This window comes from Hevea brasiliensis, chromosome 11, assembly GCF_030052815.1.
Source record: "Hevea brasiliensis isolate MT/VB/25A 57/8 chromosome 11, ASM3005281v1, whole genome shotgun sequence".
NCBI classification, from domain to species: domain Eukaryota; kingdom Viridiplantae; phylum Streptophyta; class Magnoliopsida; order Malpighiales; family Euphorbiaceae; genus Hevea; species Hevea brasiliensis.
In genome coordinates, this window is record NC_079503.1 from 57,849,934 (window position 1) to 57,864,454 (window position 14,521).

The following is a 14,521-nucleotide window of genomic DNA, read 5'->3' on the forward strand; positions in this document are numbered from 1 at the left end:
TCCAAACCCTAGGTCCAAAACCCTAACTTCCATGTTTAGTTCATTTGTTGAATTATAAATGCATATTTAGTTCTCATACACTCAATAACACTTAACTAATTCATAATTTGCATCAAAATCATCCATTCTCAAACCTAAACCCTAGCTAGCTGAATTTCTATTTGGTCCTCTAATGATGTTTTCTTTTGATTTTTAAGTTGAGTTCTAGGTTAGTTAAGCTACAAACACAACTAATAAACTAAAATTTTCAAATTAAATCACTAACCTCAACTTGGATATTAAATCTTTAATTTCTTTCTTCTTGCTTCTTTAATCTCCTCTTCTAGTTGGTCTAACAAGTTCTTATGGTTTATTTTGGGTTCAAAGTGGGTTGAAGTGGTTGAAATCATGCTTGGATGCAAGCTTTCAATAGAGTGACTATGGTGGTTTAAGAGAGTGGGGCGGCAACTAGGGAAGAAGAAGACTAAAAATGTTTTTTTTTTCTTTTTTTTTTTTGTTATTTTATGCCTCATTTAACAAGAATTGACTTGGTCAATTATGTAGGGAAATTAAAATGGATTTTGCATTATGATGATGTCATCCAATGACGTAATAAACTTTTTCCTTTTTTTTTTGCATTTCTTTTTCTTTAGTTCTTTAATTTAATTTTTGATCTCAAAATTCTCTTTTCTCTAATGTTATTGGACAATTAGGTCAGGAGTCAGCTCTAGGGGTAAATTGACCAAATTGCCCCTCATCGGTTCGATCTGATTTGCAAGTAATTCAATATTTCTTCTGGATCCCTGACCTAATTATTTGACCTACTTAACAAATCTTTTTCGTGATTTTCTCTTTTCCACTATGTTCGCAATAGTTCTAAGGACCGCGGCGTCACATTTTACGGTTCGAAATTTGAGTTTAAATCGACTTCGCAATCCTTCCCGATAAGGTCACTCAGCGCTGTGACTCTCGGCCCATTTAACCTCTTATGTTCTGTTTTTCTTATTTATACTTAACTAATTAACAATTACTAATTATTTATGTTCAAGGCTTATCTAGTTATCTTAAGTGTGGTTCTAATCCCCTTAATTATCAGGACCAACACCGGTCACCGAAATAGTGAAATATACCAGGCTATACAAATAGGGGTGTTATAATTCTCTTCCCCTTAAAATAAATTTCTTCTCGAAATTTTACCTGGTATCAATCTCTGAATAGCTGTGGGTGCTGTCTCCTCATATCCTCCTCTCATTCCTAAGTAGCTTCTTGGCCCGAATGATGGTTCCACAGGACTTTTACCAGCAGTATCTACTTGTTCTGTAGCTGCTTCACCTCATAAGCTAGAATCTCTATGGGTTCTTCTTCATATGTGAGGTCTAGATTTACTTCAATTTCTTCTATTGGTAGTACATGAGATGGGTATGATCAATACCTCCTCAACATAGACACATGGAAGACATTATGTATCTTCTCTAACTCTAGAGGTAATGCCAATCGATATGCCAAAGGACCCACTCTTTCCAGAACTTCATATGGCTCGACAAAATGAGGTCTTAGTTTCCCCTTTCTGCTAAATCTCATAATTCTCTTTCAAGGGGAAACCTTGAGGAATACTTTGTCATCCATTGTATACTCAATATCTCTTCTCTTCAAATCAATATAGGACTTCTGATGGTCTGATGCAGTCCTAAGTCGATTTCTGATCAACCTGATCTTCTCCTCGGTCTGCTGAATAATTTCGGGCTCAATCATTTTTCTTTCACCTACCTCATCCCAACAAAGGGGAGTTTTACATTTTTTGCCATACAAGGCATCACATGGAGGCATCCCAATGCTTGATTGGTAGCTATTGTTATAAGCAAACTCAATCAAAGGCAAGTGTGTATCCCAATTGCCCTCAAATTCAATCACACAAGCTCGTAGCATGTCCTCCAAGATCTGAATTACTCTCTCAGACTGGCCATCTATTTGTGGGTGGAATGCAATATTGAAGTTCAATCTAGTTCCTAGGGCTCTCTGAAGACTACTCCAGAATTTAGAAGTAAATTGAGGATCTCTGTCTGATACAATGAATACTGGCACTCCATGCAGTCTCACTATCTCATTAACGTACAACTTGGCCAATCTTTCTAAACTGTAGTCCATCCGAACTGGCAGAAAATGAGCAGACTTAGTTAGTCTATCAATAATGACCCAAACTGCATCATGACTCTTCTGTGTCCTTGGAAGTCCCATCACAAAATCCATCGTTATTCTCTCCCATTTCCATTCTGGAACTGGTAGTGGATGTAACAACCCAGCAGGTACTTGATGCTCTGCCTTCACTTGTTGACAAGTTAGGCATTTGGAAACAAATTCTGCCACATCTCTTTTTATACCCATCCACCAGTAATGCTCCTTTAGCCCTCTATACATTTTTGTGCCACCAGGGTGCATGGCAAAAGGAGACTCATGTGCTTCCTTCAAAATGATCTGCCTCAAATCAACATCATTAGGAACACACATTCTGCCCTAGTGTAGCAGTAGACCATTATCTCTTATTGAGAATTCTGGTTTCTTGCCCTGTCGGACTTCTTCCAATAGCCTCTGATACTTCTGATCATTCTGAGCAGCCATTCTGATCTGACCAATCAATACTGGCTGTACATGCCATGCAACTGTTGTCTGCCCCTCATCATTAATCTCTAAACTAGCATGTAATGATCTCAACTCATGTACCATGGACAAAGGAGTAACCCGTAGACTTGCCATAGTCTTGCGACTTAAGGCATCAGCCACAACATTAGCTTTCCCTGGCTGATAGTCTATCAGACAATCATAGTCTTTTATCAACTCTAACCATCTCCTCTGTCTCAAATTCAATTCTTTCTGGGTGCCCGGATATTTCAAACTCTTATGATCTGTGTAGATGTAGCACTTCTCCCCATAAAAATAATGTCTCCAGATCTTAAGAGCAAACACAATAGCTGCAAGCTCTAAATCCTGTGTCGGATAATTCCTCTCATACGGTTTCAGCTGGCATGATGCATAGGCAATGACATTTCGATCTTGCATCAATACACAGCCTAACCTATTATGAGAAGCATCACTATAAACTGTATATTCTTTACCCAGTGTAGGTAAAGTCAGGACTGGAGCCTCAGTCAAACACCTCTTCAATTCATCAAAACTCTGTTGACATTTATCCGTCCATTGAAATTTCACATTTTTTCGAAGTAACTTAGTCAATGGAGATGCCAACATGGAGAATCCCTTCACAAATTGACTGTAGTATCCAGCTAAACCCAGAAAATTGTGAATCTCCGTGATATTTCTGGGTGGCCTCCAATTAAGGATAGCTTCTATCTTACTTGGATCTACCTTGATACCCTCTACTGATACTACATGCCCCAAGAAAGATATTTCCTTTAGCCAAAATTCACACTTCAACAATTTAGCGTATAGTTGCTTCTCCCTCAAAGTCTGTAGTACAATCTGCAGATGTCCATCATGCTCTTCTACACTCCTCGAATATACCAATATATCATCTATGAATACCACAACAAACTGGTTGAAGTATGGTCTGAAGATAGTGTTCATCAGATCCATAAAAGCAGCCGGAGCATTAGTTAACCCGAATGGCATGACCAAGAACTCATAATGGCCATAGCGGGTTCTAAAGGCAGTTTTAGGAATACTCTGCTCTTGTACTTTCAGCTGATAATAACCCGATTTCAGGTTAATTTTGGAGAATACAGCTACACCCCTCAACTGATCAAACAAGTCATCAATGCGGGGTAATGGGTATCTATCCTTTACTGTCACCTTATTCAACTGCCGATAGTCGATACATAAGCAGAGAGTGCCATCTTTCTTCTTAACAAACAACACTGGTGCTCCCCAAGGTGACACACTAGGGTCGATAAAGCCCTTGTCAAGCAGCTCTTGCAACTACACTTTTAACTCTTTCAATTCTGCAGGTACCATTCTATATGGTGTTATGGAGATTGGGTCCACACTAGGCATAACATCAATCTCAAACTGCACTTCTCTTTCTGGAGGTAATCCTAGCAATTCATCAGGAAACACATCCAGAAAGTCACATACTGTAGGGATGTCCCTCAGTACTGGGTTCCCCACTTGGTTGTCTATCACATGTGCCAAGTATGCTTCACACCCCTTTCTGATCATCCTTCTGGCTAGTGCAGCCGAAATGATGTTTGATGGTTGTAAATGCCTCTCCCCATGTATTACCACATCACCGTACAGAGGGAGACCAAAAGTGACAGTCTTCAGTCTACAGTTAATCATGGCGTGATGCCTGGCTAACCAATCCATGCCCAAGATGATATCATAATCTCTGAAGGGTATTTTAATCAAATCTGACAGAAAAACATGTCCTCGGATCACCAAAGGACAGTCTCTATAGATTCTATTGGCCCGAACCTCTTGTCCTAATGGACTAGTTACTAGCACTTCAAAACCCATTTGGAAACATGGAACAGCAAGTGAACTGATTATGCTAGCACTAACATATAAGTGGGTTGAACCCGGATCAAACAATACAAATACTTCTTGATCAGAGATAGAGAATGTTCCTGCTACAACATCAGAAGTCTCAGCCTCTTCTCGCTGTCTCATCGTGTAAACTCTGGCTGAAGCTCTTCCTTGTGCTGACTGACCAATAGTACCCTGACTGCCTAAAGCAGTGCCTCTACCTCTGCCTCTTCCTTTGCCAACTGATTGTGAACCTTTGGGAGCAGGACTCTGAATAGATCATTTAGTAGTAGTAGGAGATGGACTATATCTAGGAGCACTAGTGTAGTCTTTTGCAATATGACCCTTGCCTCCATAGTTAAAATAAGCTCCTGTAGCCCAATAGCATTCTCCCCCATGAATCTTGCCACAAGTCTCACAGGGGCGGGCAGGATATGAACCCCTGCTTGACTGCTGACCAGACCTAGGGGGTCTCTGTCTAGAGAATCTGCCCTTCCAAACCTTCCACCTCGACCTCTGCTAGGTCCCCCAAATTTTTTCTTCTTTCTAGAGGTACCACCAGAACTTGGCTCTACTGAGTTTTCCCCCTTATCTTTTTTTGATTTCTCAGCTTTCTCTACTTTTTCCTTTACTGGGGTTGCTTCTGTTTCAATTCTCTCCAACTCAAGTGCTTGAGAAATGAGTTCTGAAAAATTGCTGAGTCTGAATCCCACTACTTGCATCCTCAAATTAGGCTTCAAATCAGTCTCAAATCTATTGCACCTTGCCTTACTGGTCGAAAGGAGACTCCCAGCATAGTGGCTTAAGCTGGAGAACTCCCTCTCATATTCTGCCATTATTCTATTGCCTTATTTTAGACTCAGAAATTCTTGTAAATTTTGATCCACATATGCGTCTGGGATGTATTTTTGTCTGAATTCTCTGATGAAGTCATCCAAGGTCAGTACTGGTGGTTCAACTAAGCTGTAGGGGATGGTCTTCCACCAATCATATGCATCCCCTTGTAGTAGCGACACAAAATATTCAAACTTCAGTTCATCTGGGTAGTGCAACTTCTTGAACACTCTGTCCATTCTTTCCAGCCATTGCTCTGCCTCTAAAAGGTCTACTGTACCCTTGAATTCCGTAGCCTCATACTTCAATAACTTATCATATTGTTTGACTGGAGCTTGGGATTGCACCACAGTAGTCTGGGGTGGAGCTTGAGTAGGTATACCCCCAGCTATTTGTTGAAACATTGTCGCCATCTGTTGTGCAAACTGTGCAGGAAACTACGACATTTGTAGGGCTGGTGCCACTAACCCACTTACATTCTATAGAGCTGGGGCTTCCCCTTGTGCCTCAGCTTCAACAGATTGCTCAACTGAGTGATCCCCTTCTTCCATTTCAATATGAAATTAGGGTATCTCCTGAACAAATAACACAAGGAGATTTCCCTCCGTTAGTTCATATTTATGATGTAATACACTGTATGTAACAAATATGGACATTGAGCAGTTGTACTTAGCAAAGAAAAGACACAAATTCATAAGTTAAAACATACTTTAAAAATTTGCTCTGATACCACTAAAACATGTCACACCTTATCCCACTGTAAGGCATAACATGATCCCGTAGAATACCTAATGAACTACTGAACTTCACGTACCGATAACTCATTAAGTACCCTACAAGGGATTTTAAAACAATTTTCTTACTTTTTATAAGTGGTGAGCATTTCAAAATAAATATTAAAACCATTTATTCAAAGTTTTAAAACTAGTAAAATTTTTATCCTATTTATTTTTTCACAAATTTTATAGAAATTTCGGTAGAGTACCGTCTGTATTTTGAGAAAACAGTTCTTCAAATTCATGTAAAAAGCACTTCCAATAATTTGTCTCAACAAATTCTTCAATTTCACAACCATCCCAATCAATTTCAACATCACTTATCAATTTCCAATAATTCAAATCCACAATTTCCAATTCAAATATCATCCAAAATATTACAAATTACTTTCCTTCAAATTAAAATAAAATACTTTCATTCATATATAATTAAATGTAAAACAATTTATATACATCATACTAAAAATTTACATTAGGAAAATCAAAACTAAAATTTATTATAAACTTTATACAAACTGCTCAAGACCAATTTTACATGTCCATAACTTTACATAAATTACATACATCAAAATAAATTTTTACAGTCAGGGTATAAAAATATCCGATAAATTCAAAGCAGGTAGCTCCTCAATCCTCAGCAGCTCCATCTGCTGGTCCTCTAGTCTCTATATCTGCGATAGTAATAACAGCCATCGCTGAGTACTAGGACTCAGTGGTGCACAACATACTAAAATAAACTTTATTTGGAATTTAAATCACATTTATTCAAAATTTAAATTGAACATGAGCAATACATTCAAAACATGACTTTTAAAATTTTAATCCAAACAATTTCATTTCAAAAGTCTCAAAACACATTTCATAAAAACACACAGTTATATCATGCCATTCGAAACAAATATAATCTCAATAGCCAGAGGCTAAGAAGAAGTCACATCACAAGGCTAACTAGCTCAAATATATGGGAACCCATTCTTTTTCTTCTTCTACTGGAACACACCTCAACACTTCAGCCAGAGAAGGAATCAAAATTCGAAACTGATTTCCCCCACTAGTCATGCTAGTGAGGTGTTCAAATATATGGTCATGACACTGTGGTTTTAAAACTTATCTTAACAATTTACTAAACATTTATTGCTATTTCAAACATACACAAATAAACTTTCAAAAATTCAAAGCAAAAGCATAATACACATTTCATACACTTTGTAAATGAATTTTAAAGCATTTCGATGTTGTGCACAAACCTTAAGCGAGTCACCTCTTGGCCTTGACTCGATCCCCCAAGTACTTTCCCGATATTCTTTTCAACTAAAACACACAGTTTCATAGTGATTTAGTATCATAACTTATCATAAATCCAAAATAAATTCAAATTCACTTATACCTAGCCTTAATATGCTAAAATTGACGTTCTTTAAAATTTGTGTTTCGGGGTTACTATTCACGATACTATTCAAGTCAATTTATTGACTTTCTAAGGCTTAATAGGTATAGGAATTTCAACTTCACCCACATACCACATTTTGGTCACTAAATTTATTGGTTTTGGTTGTTTACTCAAACTCTAAGTCTTTTAGGCAAATTTGCAAATTTTCAGTTTTGGGTGTCTTATGTTGCACAGTTCCATTGGTCATTTTACTGTTAGAATTTGAAAAATTTTCTTCATAGAAAATGTTTCCTATTGTCTTAACTTTATTCTCCTTTTTGAATCACTCCAATTAGAGTTTTGTAGCTCAAGTCATAGCCATTTGAATCATGACTGCCAGATTGGACTTAACCCAGATTTCTGGGCAAATTCTGGTTTTGGCAGTTTTAGGTCACCAAATTTGGGTGACTAAATGACTTGGTTAAGGGCATAATTTGGGTTTGTTTCTTCTTGAAAGTTTTAGGTCTATATTTAAACTTTTCACTGGTAAAATTTCAGGTCATTTAGACCTGCCTAGCCCAATTTATGGCCAAATGAACAAATAGTCATTTTTGGTACAGGTCAGATTGCTAATTTCGGATTTGGTCAATTTGTTCACTAGGTTTTAGTCACTTTTTGGGCATGATTCCTAAATGAAAAATGTGTCATTTTGTGTCTAGTTTCATTCAAAATTGGCCTCACACAAACTTGACTTGAAAATTTTTAATTTTGGTCCCTGAAAGGGACCTTGGTCCTGCTGCCTGCAGCATGACCCTAAGCAATCCAAATTTGCATTTGGTTCCAACACTTCTAACATACTCCAATTGGTCACAAATGATCATTTCTCAGCTCAAACTAGGTCAAACATATCATTTAACACATTCTCACATTATTGTGTTCCAAACCCTAGGTTCAAAACCCTAACTTCCATGTTTAGTTCATTTATTGAATTATAAATGCATATTTAGTTCTCATACACTCAATCACACTTAACTAATTCATAATTTGCATCAAAATCATTGTAACACCCCTATGTTCGGTAGTGCGTTCTACTGTTTTGGTAACCAGTGTCTGTCCGGAAAGCTAGGATGCCTAGAATTACACTTAGATATGGGTGAGGAGACATAAAATAATGAAATACAAGAAAATAAAATACAAGAAAAACAAAGGAAAAATAATAGCAATGAAATGTAACCAAGTTAAATGAGCCGAGAACCATAGTGATGGGTGACCGCTCCAGGAAGTTGCGGCGTAGACAGTTGACTAGCCCTGGGTCGCGGGGAACCCTAGAAAATATTTTTAAGACTTAAATAGACATCTATTGAAGTATAAACATCATTAGAAATATCAAAGAATAATTAATTAATTAGTACAAAGAAAGACGAGAAATCGAGAAAACGACAAAACTCGGTGTTATCGAAAAATCGGGAATGCAACTCGAACAGGGGCATTGTGGTCATTTGACACCCTGAGTTGCCTTTGACCTAAATGTCCATTAAAAACAAACGATATTACACTTAGAAAATGTCATAAAAAATTAAAATAGTAGTACATAATCTAAATAGCAAAAAATAGGAGGAAATTGTAGAAAATTAAAAAGTTTAACATCAAAATATATTTTTATTCAATTAGTGCTCTACTAACACCACTTAAGTACGCCATTAAGCATAATTGTGGCAGAATATGCCTTCATCTTCCTCACTTTGCAAAACCAGCCGAAACACCTTGAGAGGAAACTCCATGGCCGGCCACCCATGCAAGCTCCAATCCTCACTTTCAGGCCATAAATTCTTATAAGTCCCTTACTTAAAAGTGATCCTCACACCATGAGTAGTAGATAGGCAGTAAGAAAGTTAAGTTTTGGTGAGGTTTTGAAGAACTTCAAAAGTGGTAAGTGAGTGTTTTCTATTCTTGTTTCATTAAAAGTGTAACCAAGGTTGTGGGTAATTGAATTATTGAAGAATTTTTGAAGTTTCATGAATTAATGGATATGTACATTTTGGCAGCCATGGAACTTCACTATGAACAACTTGTTCTTGCATGTAAATAGTGGTTTGGATGATGATTTAAATGTTTGATTGTATTGTAGTTGAATTCCATGTGTAAGGTTTGATTTGTAAGCTTGAAAATTTCAAATGGAGGTTGATGGGTATGTGTAAACTTATGGTAGCCTCATGAAGAAGATTGAAGTGTTTAAGTTTCATGGAATGGTTTGTTGAATTATGTTGCTTATGGTGGCAGCATGTGTGTGCGCTTAATTTTTAGGGTTTAGACATGTAAATGAGGCATGTTCATATAGTTGAATTGTTGTAAATGGGACTTTGGAAAATTCTGTATTATAGTGTGTTTGTTGAGAGTGGTTACAAGCTGCCAAAATGACCAAAAATGTGAAGTAAAATGTGTTAATGGTATGGTACAACCAGAATTGGCATGGAAGAGTTAACTTGGTAAGTGTTGAATGTGTAATTGGTAAGGGATGAACAATGTGTAGTAGGGCAGTGTATGTTTTGGCTTAGAACCTTAAGTGTGTGACTCCAATTGGTATGAAACCAATTGGAGGTGAAACTAGGAACAAAATGTGAAAACTTTCATGAAGGAAGCTTACCAAAATTCTGTTTAGAAGGTGACTTGAAAAATGACCAAATCTGGATTAGTGACTTGGAAGCCTGAAAATTGACCATTTGGGCAGTAGTTAGTGTTTTAACCATAACTTACTCATAACAGGTCCAATTGACCTGAAATTTTTACCATGAATAGTTGAGACATATAGCTACAATTATTGTGAAGACACCAAAGCCTAGAAATGGCCAGAACTAAGCCAAATAGCTTGCACAAATTCAGGTTCAAAAACTGGCCGAACCAAAAGTGACCTAAAAATGACCTAAAGTTACCATTTTGGTATATTCTGTCCAGCATTGGTAAATTAACCATAACTTGGTCTACAAAACTCAGAATGACCTAAAATTTTGCCCTGCATGCAATAAGACATAGACCTACAAGTTTGTAGTTTGGACCATAACCCGAAAACCGAGGGAACCAGGTCATCCGATTAGGTCAAATTAGTATACCGAAATCAGGCAAATTACAATAAAATGCAATATACATGAAAATGAATTTGGTAAAATGTACCAACACTAAAAGGCTATTAAATGTGACATATTAGTAACCTTAAACCTAATTCACCTAGAGTGCATTGAGGGTCAACATTTTAGGTTGACTAAGGAAAATAATAGAATTCAATAAATTAATTATTAAGCCTTATTGCTAGAGACGGTTTAAATGAGTACTGAAACACTTCAAATTGTGTGTTTCAGTTAGCAAAGACTCAGGGAAGGGAAAGGAAACACTGAGTCAGAGCCAAGAGGCATTTATCAGAGGTTTGTGCACAACTAGTTTTTAACTGATTTTGTTCTGAATATTTCATATGATTAAATGACATATTTTTCTTATGTATTATGTTTAACAAGCATTGGATTTAATTCAATGATTATTGAAATTGTTATAGTATGTATGAATTTAGCTTTGTGAAATGGTATTTTCACAAGTATTAAGCATTGTTGTGGAATAAATTATATTTTGGAAAATTGAGATAAAACATGTTTTGAATTGTGATGGGCAATTTGCATGGAAAAATGCAAATTTATGATTTGAATTATGATGAGCATAAAAATTATTAGATATTGGAATTGACTTTGAATCGAATTGTATTGTGATTTATGCTCACTAAAAGGATTGTGATATTATTTTATATCTCACTGTAGATGCTTAACTAGGTTATTACCCGTCTCTCTCATTTGTTGAGAAGATAATGGAGTTAGTTGTGTTTTGATTACCATGGTACGTGCACAGGCTTAGATTCTCCGCTTATTAGAGGTTAGATCTAAGTTTTTTATGTTATGGCCCTTTCGGAAGATTCATTATTGTGATGTGTACTGTGCACGATGATTCAACCTCCACCATAAGGAGTTAGAATCCGATTCAATTTCCCCGACCACAGGGAGTTAGAATCACCCCGAAGATGGCCCTTTTGGATTAGTCTTACATAGTTAGTGAGATGAAGAATGGTTTTCGAGATAAAGAATGGTTATTGAATAGTAAAGAATTTCGATTTGAAATGGGATTTATGTATAATTGATATTATTGGAATTAATCTTTATTTCTAATAAATTGTTGGAATTACCTTAAATGGTTAGTTATGATTTTATAAATTGAATTTCGTGATCAAAGTCATTTTATACAAATGATTTATATTATTGGCAATGAATATTTTGAGTTTTGGAATTTAATGAGTTCCCAGATTTCTAAATTATTACTGTAATTTTTATTAAGGTATATTGTACTATGTTTTAAATTATAGTTGTGCACCACTGAGTTCACCACTCAGCGATAGCTTTGCATGCTGTCGCAGGTGAAAAGAGCATAGAGCAATTGAATAAGCTTATTCGAAGAGACATTCATATCAGCTCCAGGTATATCTATGTACACAGGTTTTGATGTATGCATGTAATAATATATATGTAAATTATTTGAGCAGTTGTATAAAAATCTTGTAAAATATTTTGGTATGTAATAAAATGTAAATTATTGTAAATGTAAATTTGAGGTTTCATTTACCTGAATAGTTTTTGTAATATTCATTTTTGAGTCTTGTAATCAATGAAATGTTTCTTTTATGATGAGGTTAGTTTGAAAATGAAATGATTGATTATTGAGATTGAATTGTGAGATAAAATGAAGTTTCTTGGAGTTGTATTTGAGAAAACATATTGGGAGTGTTTTCCTTTTTAGGTTTGAAGAACTGTTTTCTCAAAACACAGTCAGCACTTTGCCGAAATTTTGAAAAAAAATTTATAACACTAGATTTTAATTAATGATTTAAATTTCACGAAAATTGTTTTAAAATCCCTTGTAGTATATCTAATGGATTATCGATAGGCGAAGTACGGTAATTCATTAGGTGTACTACGGGATCATGTTCCATTTTATGGGGGAGTAGGGTGTGACATGTTTTGAGGTATCAGAGCAATGGTTTTAAAGTAAATTTTAAACTGTGAATTTGAAATCTTTTTGTCGGTAACTACAACTGCTCAAATGTTTAATACATATAGTACATTTACATCATAAATATGAACTAATGGAGAGAAATCTCCTTGTGTTGGTTGTACAGGAATAGAAAATCCTGTGAAAAGATATGGAAGAGAAGAATGAGACAATAAAACAGTCTATGATGGCAGAAGTACAAGTTGAGGTCCCAGCTCCACAAAGTGTCGAAGGCCCTACTGTACTGATTTTATCGGTACAAATTACTGCACAAATGGCCCAGCAAATGGCCACTTTCTTGCAATAAATGGCTAATACTCTATCAGCTCAAGCTCAAGCACAAACCCAACCCGCACAAAGGTAGTGTGAAATGGAGAAGAGGGAGAAACATATGGGTCAGAGCTCGAGCAGTAATTTGGGGAAGAGAAAAGAATTTGAGGAACCCCGAGCTCAGGGATATGACAGAGGCGGATTATCAGGGCAGAGAACACCAAGATCTAGTCATTGAACAACCAGAAGTTCCTATTTTGCCTGTTTCTGCCATGTTTGTGGTAAGTTACATGGAGGTATTTGTCGTAAGGCCTCTGTAGCCTGCTACAATTGTGAAAAGCTTGGACACTTTGTTAGAGATTGTACTAGAGCACCTCGATCTCCTCTCCTGAGTTCACAGACAGTCAGTTAGAGTCGAGATAAAAATAGAGTTGGTACTCCTCACCAGCATAACACAGTGAATCAACTCGAACATAGTAGCGAATCAGTTAGAGCGTCCACTATGCACCAAGGGGAAAGAACAGAAACTTCGGATGTAGCTGCTGGTAAGTTCTTAATTTTTGAAAGAAACAATTAGTTATTATTTGATCCCAGCACTACTTAGTTGTGTGCTAGTGTTAGAACTCTATGTTCTATTGCTATTCCTTTACATGGGAATGAATTTTGATGTATTAGTGACTAGTCCTTAGGATAAAAACTATAATAACAAGTATGATTGACATTAATTTTGAAAGAATTATTAGCTAAAAGTATTTTCTAACACATCATAAATTATAAAGCTAATTGTCAAGCCTACTAAATGTAAGGCAAGAGGACCTAAAAGTAAGTTACAGTAATTGAATTACTCTAGATGAGGGCAAAGACGTTATTATTAGTAATTGTCAAGGGATATTGTAATCAGAATCGGTTTAGGATATTAGTGGATTCGAGAAAGATAAGATGTTAGAAAACCCAGTCCATGAGGTTGTAATGTAGTGACTATGTAATGTTCTCGATATTTGTATTGTAAGCTGCAGATTACGGTACCGATACAAGATTATTTTATAGAGCTACGTGCTTCCTCGTGGTAAAATAAAATAAGAATATTTGTAAGTAATCTATAAATTGATATAGTTACGCCCGAATAGAGTGCTATTACTGGAAATAAATGTGAAAATTTTAGTCAGAAATTTAAAACTTCAGAACTAACCTGTCGAAAGACTACACTTGTAAGGTAGCTAGAGTCAGTAACTCGGTTACAATAATGTGAACTACCTGTACCACAGTAATTGCTATAAGTTTAGAGATATCAGTACGACTTATCATCCTCAGACGGATGGATAGTCTAAACAAGTAATTCAGGTAAATTCTGAAACTCATTGAGTTTCTGTAAATAATGAAATGAAATGATAATAATAACCTGTAAAATGTAATAAGTCCTCGAGAATATACTGAGAACTTGTGTCCTTGAATTCGAGGGAGATGGGACAGATACCTCCCACTAACAGAATTTGTATACAATAATAAGTGTCAAGCTAGCATACAAATGCCCTATGAAACATTGTAAGAGAACGGATAACTATGGATTTTGTGATGAGACTTTCGAGTACACAGAATAGTCATGATGCAGTATGGGTCATAGTTGATAGGCTAACCAAGTCTGCTCACTTTTTGCCAGTTCAGATGGACTGTAGTTGGAGAGATTGGCCAGATTGTACATAAATGAGATTGTAAAACTGCATGGAGTGCCAGTATCGAT